This window comes from Anas platyrhynchos, chromosome 2 (genome assembly GCF_047663525.1).
Source record: "Anas platyrhynchos isolate ZD024472 breed Pekin duck chromosome 2, IASCAAS_PekinDuck_T2T, whole genome shotgun sequence".
NCBI classification, from domain to species: Eukaryota; Metazoa; Chordata; class Aves; order Anseriformes; family Anatidae; genus Anas; species Anas platyrhynchos.
In genome coordinates this window covers 48,143,710-48,162,500 of record NC_092588.1, presented here as the reverse complement: position 1 = coordinate 48,162,500, position 18,791 = coordinate 48,143,710, and the positions used below count along the sequence as shown (strand labels likewise).

The window sequence follows — 18,791 nt, the reverse complement described above, 5'->3', positions numbered from 1 at the left end:
GAACATGTCATGTTTCTGTAAACAGTACAAACAACCTCAGATAACAATAATTTTACCAAATTACTTATTTAAACTAAATTTTTATTGTATTTTTTTTTCTCAAAGTTACAGAGAATGCAACTTTTCAATTAATCTTTGAATATAACAGAAATGGTTTCTATGGTAGTGTCGCAATGTAAACAAAACAAACAAACAAAAAAAATACCAGATCCCAATCTTGCATTACTTGATTGCTTTTGAAATGAATTCTTGTCCTTATGTGACCTGAAATGTGTGGTTACAAAGCTATAGAAATCCAAACGATCATATTTGTTTGATATGAAATGAAAAAAATAGTTAAATTGAAAGTTTAACATCATGATATTCAAAATCCCAAGCGGTATATAAACATTAAAAGAAACTTTGGACTGCTAATCCTAGGAAATGAGTTTTATGGATTGAATTCAACAAGGCTTCAGAAATGGTTCCATCTGCTGCCTAGCAGCTGGTGAAAGGATAAATTTAATTCATTAATTCATTTGGAAAAAAGGATCCAAGTAGTAAAGACTTCATTGCTCATAATGCACATAGGTGGAAATCAAAACTGAAATTAGGTCCAGTATCATCTTTGATAATGAGTGACATTTTCTTTGTTATTTTTATAGTGATCTTGATCAAACAGTTGACAATATATTGACTATATGCTGTTAACCGATACTTTTATGTCTGAAAAACTTGGGAAAGCATAGATCCTCTGGAGCTGGAATGCTTCACTGAAGCATTATTGCTGTGTTTCTATGAATATTTGCAAGTTCTTTTCTATGAAGTCAGTTTAAGAAGAGAAACAAAGGTACCACTGTAATTAGAAAATCAGCATATTCAGTTATGGCACCATAATAATCCAAACCCAGAATGCCAAATGCAAAGAAATTATTACTTTCCTTTACTTTTCTCTATGAGTCACAAACTTCATCTTTCTTTTCCTTCCTGTCTCCACCCATGATATTTTCACAATAAATGCTGAAAGCTTGTACACAAGTAATGGGGAAAAATGTAAGTTAAGGACTGAGAAAGAACAATATTGAAATATTCAGGGTTTTAAAGACAAAAGTACTTGGACAAATGCTTCAATAATAATTTGCCTTCTAAGTTCTAGATATAAAGTTATAGAGCCTAAAACAAGCTCCAGATACAAAATTAAAAACAAAACAAAACAAAACAGAACACTTTTACCTGTGCTTCTTTTAAGCTAAATCATAAGCAATGAGTGCAAAGTTATCTGTGGTCTTTGAACCATGAGGTAGCCAAGTGAGCTATGGTAAGGGCTCGTGTTTCACCTTATACCAGGCACACAGGTAAGTATGCCTCTCATTACTTGCTGTTGGATACACAGGACTGAGGAACCTGTTATCCTAAGGTCTCTTAAAAATTTCCCAATGTCTGTTTTCAATGTTTCTGCTTGAGATGGTGATTTCATGAATGATATTTGGCTTTTCCCATTTCCTCTCCAGCCCATGCTAACTGTGGTGGGTTTGTTGGATTTACTATAAAGATTCTGTTCACACCCTGTGGGTTGGGTTAAGAATTAGGATTTATGCATTTACTTCTACTGTTGCATTGTTTATACAGCTTTGGTTTAGTTTTGATCCCTTTTTTTTTTTTGCCTTTGAGGCTCTTCCACAGTGTCAGCTGCTGACTGATAGTAGGAGAACGGCCTCGTGGTGTGAATGAAAGGGACCTAGCGGTTGGTAAACAGAGATAAGGAATAAATAGAGCACAGGCAAAAGGAGATAGTTCTGTGGGAGCCCAGATTGCCGCCAGTCTGTTCAAGTGAGATGCAGTGCCTGTCCTTTTCCCAGATTAAATTAGTGTGCGAAATCTCCAGTGACCTCCTCCCCTTCTCCCCATACTCTTTAGCCAAGCTGAACAGCCTCTGCTGTAAAGTATTCATTTTATCCAGGGACAAGTTGGACAATAGAACTCTCCCTGTTACTTATGGACAGCTGTCGTCATTCATAGGGCTTTTCAGCATTTCATTTTTCATAAGAGTTAAAAGGGTTTTACCTTGTAACTGACGAGAGGTTAGAAATGCAAAGAAGCCAGCCCTGAGGTTGCCCATAGTAAGGAAGTTAATAAATAAACATCATCCCCCCAACACATATATCCCCTCCCCAATGTGCAAAAGGCTGTGTATTTTATTAGCACTGCTCTTCTTATTTGAAGGGGTTTAATTGTGATAACATGATTACACTGAAGCATGAACTGCATAGAGAAATTAACAAGCAGAGACACAGCGATATGCAGGGCCCCCAAGGTTCCCTAAATTAAAGGTGACCAGTGCAAACCTAGTGAGTGCCCCTTTCCCTTCTTTGCCCTTGCTTTTTCCTACATATCCTATCACTTTATTACCTGCAAATAACTCCTAGGAAAGAGTAAACCCTCATGAGATACCTCTGTGGTTCCGTATTTTTTTTTAGTGATTTACTGCAAATATATTCAGCATTTTGACTGATTAAATAGACCTTCGGCAACCTTGAGGGTCACTGTGTAGAGTATGTACATAGAAAATGCATCAGCCCATTGTACCCTGGCAGCTAATGAGATTGGTCGTTAAGTAAATGACACAAAGCCTACAAAAAAAGCTTAGCAGCTCACTAGAGTATCACAGAGTGTCCCTGCACACCACACAACGACACAAACAGTGGACTAACCTAGCCCACCCCTGCTTTATTCTACATCACTGCTTCCCTGATGTCAGCGTGAGAGGCAGAACAAAGGCTAAAAGGCACACGGTAAGTCAGTCTGACAATTATGCCCTAGGGAGAAAGTAGAGCAAATCTTAGCCTAACCATGGGGTTGAAAGTCCGTTTCTGGACAAGTAGGTCATAATGAAGGGATTTTTTTTTTCCCTGTCACTTCATGAAGGGGAGAAAAATGTCTCTGGAATCAAGGTTGGGTTTGTTTCTTGTTTGTTTGTTTCCTATTCTCTCTGTCTTTTTTTGCCAGCTTACAAAAGTTTCTGGAATTCTGAAAGTAAGGTGAAACAGTATGTTTGTGAACTCGATATTGTACTTATAGTATAATGAAATAAATATTCTTTGTAAGAACTGCCACACCATAAACATTGCCTCAGATGTACATTAACATCTGATGAACTTTACAGACAGAAAGTTTCTTTTTAGTAGTCTGTAAAATCTGCTGAAAATGTGTCATAAGTAAGAATACACATTTCAGTCCACTAGCCAGTTACTTACTCCACCTAAATACCTGATAGAGTTTTTAGAACTATGCAGATATAAATGAAGCTGTTACTATGATTTGGGCTGTTGTGTTGTTTTTGATGGTGGTGATTTTTCTTTTTTGTTGTTGTTGTTGATTGTTTGTTTTTTCTATGTCTGTTGTTAACAGATTTTTTTCTATGATATCTCTCAGTGTTGTCTTTACACAAGCTGAAATTAAGGAGAGTTGAAGATTTGCTCTTAAACATTTATATAATCATTACTTATTTTCTTTGCACAGCAGCAAAATATTCATCTGATATCTTATAATTGCAGGTGCCTGCCTGTGCCTGCCAATGGTAAACCTTTTCTAAGAGTGTTTCAGTTTAATATCTCAGGACCCTTTATTTTGCTGAAAAATGGCAACAGGAAGTTGCCAGAAAGTCTTGTTTGCATTGCTAAAATATTTCTCTCTACTTTGCACTTTGGAAGCTCAGGGGATGTTAGGTTCAAAACAACATGATATTATTACAAGACGCCTGTGTAAATTAAGTTATGCTTTCTCTACTTCACCCCTCCTGCCCCCACCCCCAAAAGAAAAACCCAACAACTTAAAAACATATAAAAATAATGTTTTAAGAACACTTTCTTAAATGCAGACAGATAAAAAAGCAAGAAAGGTTCAGAAAGGTTCAGCTGGCATTACAATTGTTTAATTACTTGTTTGTTTGTTTGTTTTATTTTGGAAGAGTTATTTAATTTGTGAAAACATTTGCCACTATATCATTTGTAGAGACATCTCAAGATAACCTGTTCAGTTGAAAACTCTTCAAAAGTCACTGTTCACATAGTTCACTCTGACATGTCGCATATTATCCTTCTTATTGCATGGAAAATAGAAGTAACATCACAGTTTATAGAAATTAAAATATGATATTTTAATGTATGCACTTTGTGATTCCTTCCAAAGATGTGTGTGCATATATATGAATCCACCTATGCATATTTATATAAAATATACATATATATATATAAAAAACTATGCACACCTATATAACATCCCTATTTATTGAAACTCAAGTTATATGAAGTTACAGTTATTTCTACTTTTTGCACTTCCCAATATTTCCAGCTTAGGAAATTTAATGAGGAAATAAACTCCAGTAAAATTATGTATTTGTTTTCATTTTCCATATATATTTTAGGTATGTGCTTCTGAGCAACATGTTTTCCGTATGCTATCTTAGAAAATGAGAGATATGCAGGCATCAGAAAACAAGCTTGCTTTCTCAGCTAAGTCCTATAATTCACATCTAATTTTTAGATCAGCAGAGATTTTACAAACTAAAGGGTTACAAAACAGTTTTGCTTTGAACTTTGCTAATTGATATTAAGTTTTCAGCTCATTGTAACAGGTATGATTTCAGGATATTTTCAGTTCAGGTGCATCACTACAGTTTATACAAATGAACAGATCCCTATCACACAACCATCATGATTTTTGTACACCTATGTGAAAGAGAGTAAGGCATATCTAATATTTCAGCATTCTCTATGATAATAAACAAGTTGAGCTATCTTTTGTCCTAGTAAAAGTAGAGAGTGATTTCATAGGGCTAATGCACATGCAACAGTGCTACAAAATTAATAAAGCTATTCTAATCTGACAGGTGGACACACAGTAAGTTTCAGTAGTTTTTCATAGGTTCATTAATTTTCCCGTGTCTGGTATTTTCTTGGTACAACCAAGAGAAAAGGCAAAGAAATCTTAATTTATGATAATTAATGTTCATCTGATCTCCCAAAAAAATATGTAACACACCAAATTTTTAGAAAAAAACATTTCAATATATACCTTTTGGACCTTGCGATCTGATATGAGGCCTTTTCACATATCTTTGTGTTCAGTTCCAGGAGACCTGTGTCATTTGTGCATATGGATCTGAAAAACTTCATGGCATCACACAGTTGATTTTAATAATTCTAATCCATTTTTTTTTGTGCACTTATAGTTTTTCAAACTAGTAATCCCAAAATATCTGATATCCCTGATAAGTAAGTGTATCAAAGGTCAGTCACAAATTGTCCTCCCAAAGGCCTGTCTCTGTCACTCCAAAATAATCCATAGTAAATAATACGCAGAACAAACTTTATATTCTGATACATCCATATATGTTTGGAGAGTCTAGAATAAAATCTGTCTGTTACTTGAACTGATTAATTTTGGAACTATGCATATATAACTGGAATCAGGTCACTTCTTGTAGTTTATGTGCGCATAGTTGTAGCTTATTAAAAACTGCATAAGCAGAATTGGTGCTTCTGAATTTTAATAATCTTGAATCACTTCAGACTAAAGATACTGTTTAATTAGTGATAAAAAAGATTGTCTCCCTCTTACCTCCTTTTAGTACTAACATAAAATCTCTTTAGAGAATTGCTCTCAGCTATATTCATGGAAGTCTTTTAATAATACTAACAACTTCAGCCTTTCTAAATTGGAGATTTCTAGTTCACAAAAGGTGATAGCCTAACTGCAAAAGTTACCTTATAATGGAAACTAGGCTTACCTTGCTGGGTATATGTACACTTACAAGAGCGTTTGTACATGTGAATGATTCCAATTAGGTGAGATCGAGGGCTCATTTCAATATAGTAAAGCAGGTGCATAAGTGTTTTGAAGATGACGGGATTATTGATTTGCTTAATAGATTTGGGTAACATTTGCTAGCTTGTTTTTCAAGTTTGGCATCGTACGTGAACTTTTCACTCCATTAAGTAACTTACTTTTCATTTAAAGACATGTGTTTGAACTCTGCTCCATAAGTCTTTAGGAAAATAATAATAATAATAATAAAGCTTTAGAAGTTTTCCAAAACGTAATTGCATATGAGGATTGGAGAACCCAATTTCTTGAATGTGTTTCTGCAGGTGATAGTGGGAGTTAAGAGGTCAGTTCCTTAAAACTCAGCAGAAAATTTGACACCTTAGTTGCTCCCCCCAACACTTAGAGCACATGTACAGCAGCTGGATTGGCACAACAAAGTAGTAATGGCTCCAAAGACACTGTTATGGACGATCAGGTCAATAATCCTTATGCTAAGAAGGATTTACATGATATAGAGTAATAGCTCTGTCATTTCTGAAGTAAAAATACACTTTTTAATGAGCATCAAAATGATGTTTTGCACTCTTCACATCAGAGATACTATGGTACTTTAAAAAAAAAAAAAGTTCTTCAAATAAAGTTTAGCATTTAGCAGTTGAACGAAATAAGGTTTAAAATACCATAGGTAGGCAGCTACACTACCCCAAAAGACTTTTTTTTGAAAATGTACCTAGGACTGTTTTCAAACCTTTTCTTCCTTTCTGTGTCAGAATAGTATAGGATATTTCCAAATATGTCTTCGAGCAGCTTTTTTATGATACAGACCAGAAATTGTTTAGGCTTAGAGTGGCTTTTGTTTATTTATTTATTTACTTATTTATACTGTTTGATTTTCTCCTATTTCACGCAGAAGTTTGACACAAAGTAAGACTCAAAATTATTACAAGAAGATCTTATTACAAAAGTAAGTTTCAAAATAAGAACAGTAGCAACTGGAATCTACGGCTGTGATTTTTATGTTATTTTCTCTTAAATAATTTTCTTGAAAAACAAAACAAAACATAAAAACAACACATTTAATACATTTCACACAATTAGGAAAAAAATATTTTTCTCACTAACAACGTGCTTAAATCAATCTCCATACAAACTATGGAAAGTCACCAAATCCTAAATAGTAAGAACTACCATAGTGATACAAATGACGAGTGAGTGCACATGACATTTTCATTGTATCTGTAACATTTTATAAAATTAAACACCATTTTAAAGTACAGGTCTAATGGGAATCATCCTATATATAAGCATCAGACATTTAGTGAACAAAGTGCAACTGAACACATAAATCACGCTAAATAACATTGACACTTTGTCAAAGGAAGCAAATGTATTTAAGGTTGAAGTGTATGGTCAAGCCACTTTATGGGTAGCCCTTCCCATTATTTTTGTGAGAAACAGTGCTGTCTACAAAAAGGGTTAAAGAAAATGCATTCTGTTGCATCTGCTTACTAAATCCCTTACTTTAGTAGAAATTCAAATTTTGTAAAGATTATTCGTTTTATTGATGCATATAATTATAATCACAAGCCATCTGCTGATTTGGCAGGCATGGTTAAAATTCTCTAACTCTCATAACCTTTCAAGTACAGTGCCCTTGGGACTCTATTTCACTTTTATATTTTGGAAAACATGTAGGGACAAACAAGAGAGGTCATCTGCCGAAAGTCAGACCTGCAAAACATTAAAAGAATACAGATTTTGATAACTGCTCTTGTTTTAATAGCAAATAAAGTCTTTTCTATTTTATTTCTGACTTCAGGAAGGATTATACTGGTTTCCATCATGCACTTTGGGAATTTGAATTTTTTCTAGGGATTAAATCTCTCTCCTAGTACTCCTGGGATCTGGGTTCCAAGTCTAAACTAAAAGAACAAATATTGTTCAGTTTGTTTGTCACAGGTGAATTAAACGTATCTGACCTTGGCCTTATTTTCTCTTTTTAAGCATTTCCCATTACATTTCTATATGATATTCTCTCTCTTTCTCTCTCTCTCTCTCTCTCCCCCCCTCTGCTTTTTTTGCACTTGGTCACTGATTTTCATTAAAAGACATCTATTGCATATTTAGCTTTTCCCATGAAGCTCAGAAGAGCCTTTTTAATTTTGAGGGCTACACATACAACAAGGAATAAAAAAGTGGCTAACACTGTTTTATACTTGTATTTTTGTATTTGTATAAGCCTACCATTAGCTCATGGTCAGCCACAGTTACAAATATTTGGTCTTTTTGCATAGGAGAATTTGTTCTCCATTTTCTCATGTACTTCTCCATGTTTAACCAAACTAACTATTTAATACTTGAATTTTTATTTTTTTTTCCTTGTATCACCTGTGGTTTTACTTTCCTTCTTCTAGCAGAAAACATCCACAAGGGAAAAAAATACTCAGGAAATACTCTCTCTGTCATAATAAATATATATATATATATACAAATATATATTGCTTTTCACCAAGTTGCTGAATATTGTTGATGTTTTGAATACGTGAAGATGGGAAAGGTTGCATCAGAATGGGATAGTCCAATGACTTCCTGATATTAGCAGAAGGCAAAGACAATAATCTGTCAACAGAATTGTCTTAATGCTGTAGATATGTGTACCTCATAGGAACAAAATATGTAGCTCTCACTTCTGTTTAATTAGTGTATCTGAAGGCCTGTATATAGCATGCATGCTGCTTTAGTCCTTTTGGAGGTTTGATTCTCACCCCACACCCTCATTATGACAAGCAGGAGGGAAATGCACATGTTTGAAAGTGTCTTCACAGCTGAAACTAGGGAAACAGGCCGAGAGTAGCTCTGGTTTATTTCACAACCAATTAAGTATGACATCTGTTGAAACTCAGGAAATAAGTCTCCCTTCCCCCTGTTCATATACTTACTTAAGCTGCCAGTCTTTTGTTTGGATATGGTGAATTTTACTTACAAGACATGGCTTCCTTGGAGTAAATACACAAAATAAATAAATAAGTTTATAAACCCCAACACATAAAACCTGTTTCGTTTTGTTTCATTTTGTTTTGTTTTAACCAAGGTTTCACTAAGTGCTTGTTGAAAAAGCCCTTCTTGGCATTCAGCTTAAGCAAATGATGGTGTTAATAATTCTTTGCCTAAACATTTACCTTACTTTCTGAAAAAAAGGGCACGTTTGTAGGAAATGTAGGCACAATAGCACTTTCATTTTTGAAAATCTGGCTCTTGTTGTTGGCTTCCAAAGGCAAGCAAGAGTTGCTAGAAAGAATTTGGATTTTAAGTTCATTAATTTTGTGGTTCAGAACTTGGCACTGAAGAGAAGACACCAAAGAGAACAGGACATGTGGCGTTATGGATGGTTAAAAAGAGATAACTAAATGCAAAGTCACTGTCACTGGTGCTGTCAAAATTCTCAAGTATACAGTAGTTCATAATACACCAAGAAACAGATTAGATTAAATAACAAACTTAGACTTAAGTCATATTTACTATCAAATGATAATATTTCAAGCTGAAAGACACTTCCCATTTACCAGGCACCAATCCATGTGAAGCCCTTGCTTATCAGGAAAACTGTTATTCTTTCATAAAATATTGTCAAATACAAACATTAAAAATATTGTATTTCCATCCATACCAGTCTTAGAGTTCAGTTTCTTTCTGCTATGCTTAAAACTTGATTTTACTCATTTTTATATATCTAAAGAAATAGCTTCCGTATCATGCTGACCTTTTCCTTTCTCTCCCTCTTGACACTGGATCCTCCTGTTATGCTGAACCCATGCTGCTCATATCAAAGCTGTGCCTGACTCTCCTTTTTCTCTGTTTTACATTACCTGTTCTCTATTTTATTTATTTGTCAGCTTCATTTTCTTTGCCATTTCTTTACTGCAAGGACTGGCTTTGCCTTCATTCCTGGAGGATGGCTCCCTACTTTATTTCTTTTGCTTTTTTTCACCTCTATTTTAAATTACATCTCAGAATAGCATAGCATCAAGTTACATAAGCTGTAAGATGCTGCTCTGCAATTGACATAGTTTTCTTGGTTAGGAATCCTTCAGTGAAATGTCATTTTGAACAGTGTAAGAGTCTAGACATGAGGCAGTCAACCAGATTCCCTTTAGAGGAAATTTCTTGTATGCAATTCATCTCACCCTGAAATATATGTATAAAATAAGTAAGATGTATCTCACATCTACATAGCTGTAGAAATGTCTACAGATTGCCTGCATGCTACCTAGAGACTATGGGAAGCCAGTAGTCATTGTTTCAGAAATGCATCTGCATTTCAGACATGTAAAGTTAGGGAGGGATATCCCACCATTTCTGTCCAGCCTACAAACTAAACTTGATTTCTTCTTATATCTAGTCTTCAGAGAAACTTGGTAGTTTGTACTGATTTCACATGAGACAGAAATAGGGGTAATAAGCCTTATACCAAAATTTCCTCTTGTATATACACAGCATTGATGAAATTTGGTGTGTGTTCAGATACAAATGGACAGTAGAATAGCAAAGTTGACTATGGCTGTGCAGCTCAGAGAACCAAATTTTGCTCCTGAAAGATGACATTTATAAAAATGAAAAGACCAATTCCCTACCTATGTAATTTTTCTTTTCAGAGATCTTATTTTCCCAAAACTAATTCCTAAAAATAATAAATGAGTTGTAAAGATTTTAAAAATATGTATCCATGTCAGAATACAATAGAAATTTCTGCATTAAAATCTGTCTATAGTTGGATTTTTTAATGACAGCATTGAAACACTTACAAACTCTCAGTTACAGATTTTCTTTCTCCTGTTGGTCACTGCTTGGGATCTGTAGGCATTTTTAGGGGTGCCTCTGTGATTTTTCTCTTTTCACAGAATTTCAAGACCCTGTTTTCCAAACTTTGAGATAATAGATCATTATTAGATTAGATTACATGATGTTTTCGCACTGTCTCTGTAGGTGATTATAGTGATTTGATGTTTCTCTTGCTGTCAAAACTGCAAGAAAGCTTTCATTTCAAAAGTTCACTCCCTGTGCATACATTGCATAGGTGTCCATTTTTTTGTGTGTTTGAAGAAATTTGAGGATACAAATTTTGATTTCTGGAGGATTATATATCATACCCATAGCTTAAGCATAGAAGTGTGAGGATTTTTAAAAATATCTTGTCTCTTTAAAGTTCTAGGTACAGATTCTCTTCCGATCAGTCCAAAATTCCTTCAGATAAAGGCAAAGTGCCTAAGTGTAAGTTTTAAGTGTAAGCAACTAAGAACACATTCAAGAATCAGAACTGGGTGCCAGTCTGGTAAGCCATGGTAAGCCACTTACATAGTGGATGGTCACAACATTGTAGATCCATACAGAACCTTGAGGGAAAGCATATGACTATACGCTTTCCTAAGCCATACCATGGCAGGCACAGGATGACACTTGAACCAAGGAGTCACAACTATGTCAGTCCTTTGCCTTTTTACACTATTTCCCTGAAGAGAGGATAGGCAGAGTAGTACAACTTTCCATAAGATTGAGTTCAGCTTGATCTAATTTTGTAACAATGAGCTTTATGAAGGGTTAGTATATGTGTACCTTCATTAGCATTTCTGTAGATGAGACTCAACATCAATGAAAATTGTGCCCAAAATTACGGACATACAAAGTTCTGTATGGTATAAATTGACACCAGTTTAGCAACATAACCCACTAGACTGATTTAACATTTATCCTGAAAAATTTACCCTACTCCCATGCACTGTTAAAGTTTTCTTCCCCACAGTCAACATTTTAGTGGCCATGATAAAAAAGTATCCTCTTAAATATCCCTAACTGTTTTTTAATAGCATGAGGGAGTAAATAGCTATAGGGTCCCATGTTATAGTAACAACATTAATTATATCATTTAATTTTATTGTTATTAGTATGAAAAATAATTGCTACTATTTTATGACCACAGAGAATAATACTGTAATATTGCAGGTGTAAGTTACTTATGATCAAAAAACATCAGTCTTCAGAAAGAAAGCTCAGCATACACTCTTCAGGTCATACAGCCTGCTTCCCCATTTGTTTGTGGGGTTTCTGATATTTATTTTGAGTTGCATGATAACCCCTATCTTTAAAGTTAGCGGACACATGGTTATTTTGGTGATATTTTAAAAGTAAATAAGTCAGGTTTTATGTGGAAACAATACAGAAAATGTGGAGATTTTTGCCCTTAAAATTTTCAGAGAAATATTTGGCATGTCTCCTCCCTCCTGAGCCTCCAAGAGATATCTCCACAGTAACTCTACCATTAACCCAACAGGCTCTTTAGAGAAGCTGTCTTCTAACATCTCAGCTGCTTCAGTGTACAGCAAAAAGTTTACTTCTAATAGAGAGCTAGTAAGCCCTGCTACTGATGGAGTTTGTTAGGCAGATTACATCTCAGGAAAGGGTGAAACTCAGTCCAAAAGTTTAGGTTTTCCCATTCCCTAACTAGAGACACTGATTCCTAGTTTTCCTGTCTGTGGATGAAGATATATTGTGTTTGGAAAGGGAATAATCTGATGAGTAGTGGAATAATCTAAGACAAAATGAGCATTACCTAATAACAGTTTTCTCTGTCCCGGCCCGGATGTTCAGAGGTTTCTGTGAATCATTAAGCTCAGTTAATGTAGCTCTAGGAAATTCACTTTCACGTAAAATTCCAAAATCAAGCAAGAGAGTTGTTTCTAATGAAGCGATAAATAAATGCATACCTTTTAAAAGACCATAACCACATAAGTCACATTTTCTCATTTCTCGGTGTCCAAGTTTGTCAATACAGCCTGCACAGCCTAAGGCAACTGGGAGAAAGGGGTGATTCAAAGGAAAGTGCATTATTCGTTTCCCAGATGACTTTTCAAGTGGTTCCTTGGATTCATATGGGTCTTTTGCCTTGGTATTTTCAAAAGCAAATTTATAATATTTTGAGATGCCAACTCTGCAAGGTTAAACTGGACCTGAAAAGCTTATTTTTCTTCCTGAATCATCATATTCAGAAGATCATAGTCCTACCTTATATTTGCAAGTTACAAATGTTACAGTTGTCTTATGTGACAGCTAGCAAGGAATTCAGCTTCTAATAAGGTATTATTAGGACTGTTACAGACACAACTGCAAGTAGTTGAGCTCATACTCATATACCTTGTACTGCATTAAGTTCTTCTAATGTATTGTGAAAATTAACTTCCTCTGCTAACACCTACAGATCTTACCCAAGGGAAATCTGCTCAGACGAGGGCAACCACTGTATAGATAATTTTAGGATAGAATCATGTTTTGAAGACGCTTCCAGTTTAGAGTCCTGCCTCAGCTATGTGAAAAGCAAACATTTCCAGTTGATGAGCCAAACAGGACTTGAGCTTTGCAAGGTCTGACACAGTGCTTTGTTTTAGCCTTAGTCTTCACAGCTTCCGTTCATAGCAAGAAAGCTAGAATAACTTTAGCGACTAGTTGGAGGTGTTCACTGCTGTGGTGGAGAGGTCTGTATCTCCTTACTTCTTTGACAACAAAAGAAATCTAGATGTGTATCCCATCTCAATTATTAAAGTTAGCTTTTCTAAACATCTCCTGAGTTTTATACAATCTGTAAAGAAGACATATAAAAGTGACGTACAAAGATCACCCTTGATCCTACAAAGCTATGAAGTATATAAGTTCACCACAGCTAGAAAATTGTTTTATTTATTTGATATTGAATTACCTTCTAGTATTATGTAAAAAAAAAAAAATTAACAGGAGTTTACTGAAAACCTTAAATCATTGACTCATTAGATTTTGACGTAATAATATAAACTCTTTCCTTATGACCATTATTTTTTTGCACTATTATCTGTTTTATTGGTTAAAACAATATTTTATAATGATTTTTTTTTCCAGTCCATAGACCAACAAGTTATAAATAAACATCCTTACCCAAATATCAGGTAAGACTAGCTAGATACATGTGCAGATCTAATCTTCCTCATATAAACTATTATGTAATATTACAAAAATGAATTTTTATTAGTTTTCATGTTCTTTGATTTCTAGTTTTGTTGATTAATTCAGTAGTCATGAGAACACAGTGTTGGCCTGAGAAGTACAGTTGTTTTCATGAAAAAAGGTATGGAAATGTAAGGAGTTTTAAGTAATTTTTTTTAAACTGCTTTGCAAATTCTCTGCACAACAAACCTCACCAATATGTAAACAGGGCTCTAGCTACTGTGTTTGTCCACAGCTAAAGCTACAGATGAACACAGTGTAGTTGTGTGATGACAGGAACAGCTGACTCATTAGTAGAGAGCAGTGAAAGGTAATTAACCCTGGGAAAAGTACAGCTGCCATGCGAGCTGTTCCTTTCTGTAGGATCTGATTAGAAATTAGTGTTAAACCACTGATTCTTTAAAAAAATGTCATTGATAATTCACTTTCTCTCTCAGGTGTGGCCCCTGAAAGGGGCTGAGGATAGAACTAGTGTACAAAAGGTCCTCTATCTAAAAAGGCCTTTTCTGAGAGAAGTACACACCTGTTTGGCTGCTTCTGGAGTTTTCTTAGTGATGGATATTGTCCCAGCTTTGAATGCTCCAAGTCTGTGGGCAGCACAGAAAATGCACTGTCAAAATGACTTAAGGTAGAACATTGTTGTTTGCTATAAAGAAGCTCTTAGCGAGTGATTACTTAAAAGTCACAGCTTGTTTTATCAGGACATAGTTTTATACAAAATGTTGCAAACATTTTTAGGAAGAAAACAAAAATCTTCCTACTAGGGTAGGTGAGTACAGAATATAAGAAAAGGATTGTGACCTGTACATGAAAGCTGGTCCTCATCTCACAGTTTCTGCACATATCGTAGCTTTTGCAGGTAGCTGTTGCAGCTCCTGCCAGCAGGAGACAGAACCTGTGATTTAAAGTGATGTACAAACATCAAGGCAGCCTGTCATGCTCATATTTAGACACCTAATACAGGCCTACTTATCCAAAATGACAGAACTACCAACTACAATAACAATATTTCATGAATGTGCTGTTGATATTTCTACCGTACTGTTTATTATTTATAGTTAATGTGTCCAAAAGAATTTTAATCATCTCATTTTGTAAGATCTTTGGTCAGGATTGTATCTTTCTATAACTGTGTGATTAATACCAACTGTACGTGAATGCTTGCACATGTAAATAACATTTATTACTGAGGTTCATGAGAGTATTCTGGTTATTTTCAATGGAGCCAGGCTTACACCAGGGAGTTTGAAGGGAAACTGTTTAAACTGATGAAATATGCAAGACTTCTCTCCATAGGAATATTTTTTTCATCCTACTCAAGACAAATTCACTACATTAGGATAAATAATAGATTGCTATTATTTAACTAATATAAATAATATTACAAAGATATGTTTCTATAGTGTCATTTTTAACTCCATGATGTTTAGTGGTACAATGAGACATTTTCTTACCATATATGTAGTACACTTACAATTTCAGTTTCTTTTAAATGAAATATAGTTCTTGTTGGATACCATATTTGAACCTAGCACTACCACAAACCTATATACATGTACATATATACATATACACAAACATATATATGTACATGTGCATATATATACGCACACACCCCTTACTGATATTTTCAACACTGAGAACAAAAACATTCAAAGAAAAAGAAAAAAAGACACTATAATATTTACTAGGATAATTTTCTCTTTATCAGAAAGTAAAAGAAACAGTTTTTTAAAGTAAAGAACTGGCATGCCGAGAGTGCGGTTACCTCTGTATTGCCTAACATGTTAAGAGAGGAGAGCTCAAAAATATTTGTTTAAATTACATTGCTATTCATCATGCATTACTTAGTAGGCATTCTTCTCAGAATTATCCTTTTTTATCCATTCATTTGTTTTTAGTAAAAAAAAAAAAAAAAAACTTGAAGAGAAAGAGGAAACACTTTTTTCTTGGAAATCCCAAGTAATAATCCAAGTACTCTTGGAGTATCAGGTTGAGTTTCAGAAGAATTGAAGACATCAGCAAGCTATTAAATTGATGAATGCATGAGGATTAAAATAATATTCACTACCTTAAAGCATGGTTAGGAATGCACAAAAGCTCTTCAAATCACTATACTACATTATGCTACATTTAGCTTAAAGGTTAGGAGACTTGCTGAAGGTCCAAGAATAGATCAGTGTCAGAGACGAGAAAATAATCTTTTTTATTGGTAGTGGAGGTTTTTATTTATGTATTTATTTATTATGATGATGATGAATTTGTACAGTCATGGTGCCTTATCTTTAAGTTTGTGGCAGAAGACAGATGGAAATTTATGAAATAACCTTCACCCCACTCTAGAATCATAAAATGCCCCCAAAAGAGAGATTAAACTGCTGTTCCTGGTGTCTCTTGACATAACTTAGAACAGACTGAACACACTTTTCCTTTCTCCACAGACATGATCTGAAATTCTGTTGTCTCAGTGTTCATTTTACATGCATACTTTTATATCTGACAAATATTAGTCAGTGGTTTTGCTTGTCCTTTCTTACTTTGATTTTCAAGGTGGCATTTTTGTTCTTGGTTTGTTTTTTACTGTGCTACTCGGCATGCTTCCAAGATCTTCAGGGCAGTGCAGTAGTGCAAGCAAGTCCTATTATCTTTAACAGTTAGGGTCATTACAAGTCTTTTAGATGGTGGCAGACTGTACTTCACATGGCACTCTTCTAGTTAATGAACATATGTGATTTGCATGTTGAGGGAAGGCACACTTCTTCCCTTTGTGCGACTTTCCCTTTCTTGGGACATGCCTGTCATACTTAATGAAGAGAGCTTGTTGTTTAGAAAGGGGAGGAAGAATGCATAGGATAGCAGAATGGTAGTTGCATTTCTTTTTATAAAAATAGTTTGTATTTTTAGGTTCATTGTTCCATCTGACTCCATGTCAGAGAACGTTCAATGAGCTAATTAGCCATGGGTTTTGTCCAGCTTAAGAATTGTGATGTCCTAACTCTGGCTGTTAAATCAATCCCATAAAATTTGGCTGGAGCAGTCAGAAATCACGGGGAGGTAATATAGTGACCTAGATTAAGCCTGTAAGTATTTAAGAAGTGACCACTTTGACTGAACCTAATCAGCACCAACACTTATGTAGAATCTGTACAATCCCATTAATTCTTTGCTGGCTTGATGGAAACCATGCATGGTATGAGGACTGTAACAGCAGTCCCTAAACAGCAAGTTTGTAGCTGGACCAGGATCTTCCTGTTGCTGGAGGAAGCTGTAACAGAGTAATTAAAGCAATACAATTTTGCTGCTTTTAGTTATACCAATCTGTGTGCTCAGGAGTCTCACTCTGGCCTCATTCCTGCAGCTACTAAGCACCCCTTCATTGAGCAGAGCACAGTCATCTTTCGCTGAAGAGAGTAGCGGTCCCCCTACACAGTACCTCACAACAGAGATGACTCCATGCAGGAAAAGTCATCCAGGCTGAAAAAGAGTAAACAGGTTTTAAAATAAAATAAACCCTGTGTTCCAGAACCACTGACGCATGCTCTTTGAACTTTCTTTTTAAATTACTCTGAAATCATAAGGTTGTTATGGTGTGTTTTTACTCCAAATAATGCATATCATTGTAACACAAGCCTTGAAGTTAAGTGGCTACTTTAATGAAACATAGTTACCATAGTTACCACAGGAGAACAGAGAATAACTTTTAGTTCTTTTGAAGCTATGAATTAGTTTAAAAAGAGGAAAAGGAATAAACAAGCATGCAGAAGTTTATTATTCAGTGTTTCATGCCTGATCAACTCTAAAAAAGAACTCTCCCTAGACTGGGGCATTAACATTTTCCAGCTGAAATCTATAATTGCCCATCAAGAAACACAAAATCACATTTCAGCTCTTTGGTATTTCTGTTTCCATGTTTGTTTGTTTGTTTGTTTTGTTTTGTTTTGTTTGTTGTTTTGTTTTGTTTGTTGTTTTGTTTTGATTTTTTTGGTATTGGTTTTGTTTTTACTTTTGTTTTTCCTGAGTCAGAGAAGAAATAGATTTTTCCAAAGTTCTGCTTCCAGCATTTTGTTAATAACAGACATCTTACATCATTTTGGTTGCTATAAATAAATAAATAAATAGGTAGTTAAGTAGATAAATAAATAAATAAAACTCTGAAACAGAGCAATACATTGCTAAACACAACTCATGAACTTGTAACTTTGTTATTCATTATAAACACTATTATAAGGCTGGTGGGAGGGAAATGAGAATTTATCATCGTGAAGATGTCTTCCAGGACCAGCTTCACTGTTTTTCAGTTTAGCATTGAGATGTGCTCTATCCCTGAAGTGTTAATGGAGGTCACTGTTGCTCTCCTTTACCATGTCAAAGTAAAGGAGTTTCTACATAGTTGACTATTGAGAAACAAAATGATGTTCTTTCCTGTATATCACCTTCAGCTTATGAGTCTCTAGAACAGCAGTGATTAACAGGACTTTTACAAAGTTTCTGTGTAGTTACAAGGACAGCTTCAATCTTCTGTCATTTTTTTGCATTAGCTATGATTATGCTTTTACCACCAAAATGCATTTATTTTAAAGGTAACAATACAGACTCAGAGAATAGCTTATGTTTCATCTATATTTATCAGCACTCACTGTACATTTGTGTCTTCATTACCAGGAAATATTAAGGGACATTGTGCCATCTATTCCTGTTTACAGTTTATTATGCAGAGATAGGAAACACTTAGCATGTAAAATGAATGTAGAAATTATTCCTGGATAGAAACACGGACATTTCCCACTCGTTGGCTCTTTCTCCTCCATCACCGGATCAGAGTGTAATTGTCAGTAATCAGGCCTGCTTGCTGCTGATAAAACCACTCTGAATGCTAGCAGCCTTCTTTGTGTGATGACTCAATTATTCCAGAAGTGCCTCATCAAATCTGCCCCATCAGCTGGGCTAATAAATAAGGAGAA

General features: G+C 34.9%; 1 protein-coding gene across 4 annotated transcripts in view; it reads left to right on the top strand.

Annotated features, from left to right (window-relative positions):
• Nucleotides 1-18,791, top strand: part of ST18 (ST18 C2H2C-type zinc finger transcription factor) — a 173,166-nt gene that overhangs the window by 71,539 nt on the left and 82,836 nt on the right. Inside the window, exon 1 of one of the 4 annotated variants that reach the window (XM_027452091.3) lies at nucleotides 2,617-2,771. The exons of the other annotated variants lie outside the window; for them this stretch is intronic. The gene's annotated coding sequence lies outside the window, so the exon portion shown is untranslated. Of the gene's footprint in view, nucleotides 1-2,616; nucleotides 2,772-18,791 lie in introns of those variants that run through there. 4 annotated transcript variants of the gene reach the window in all.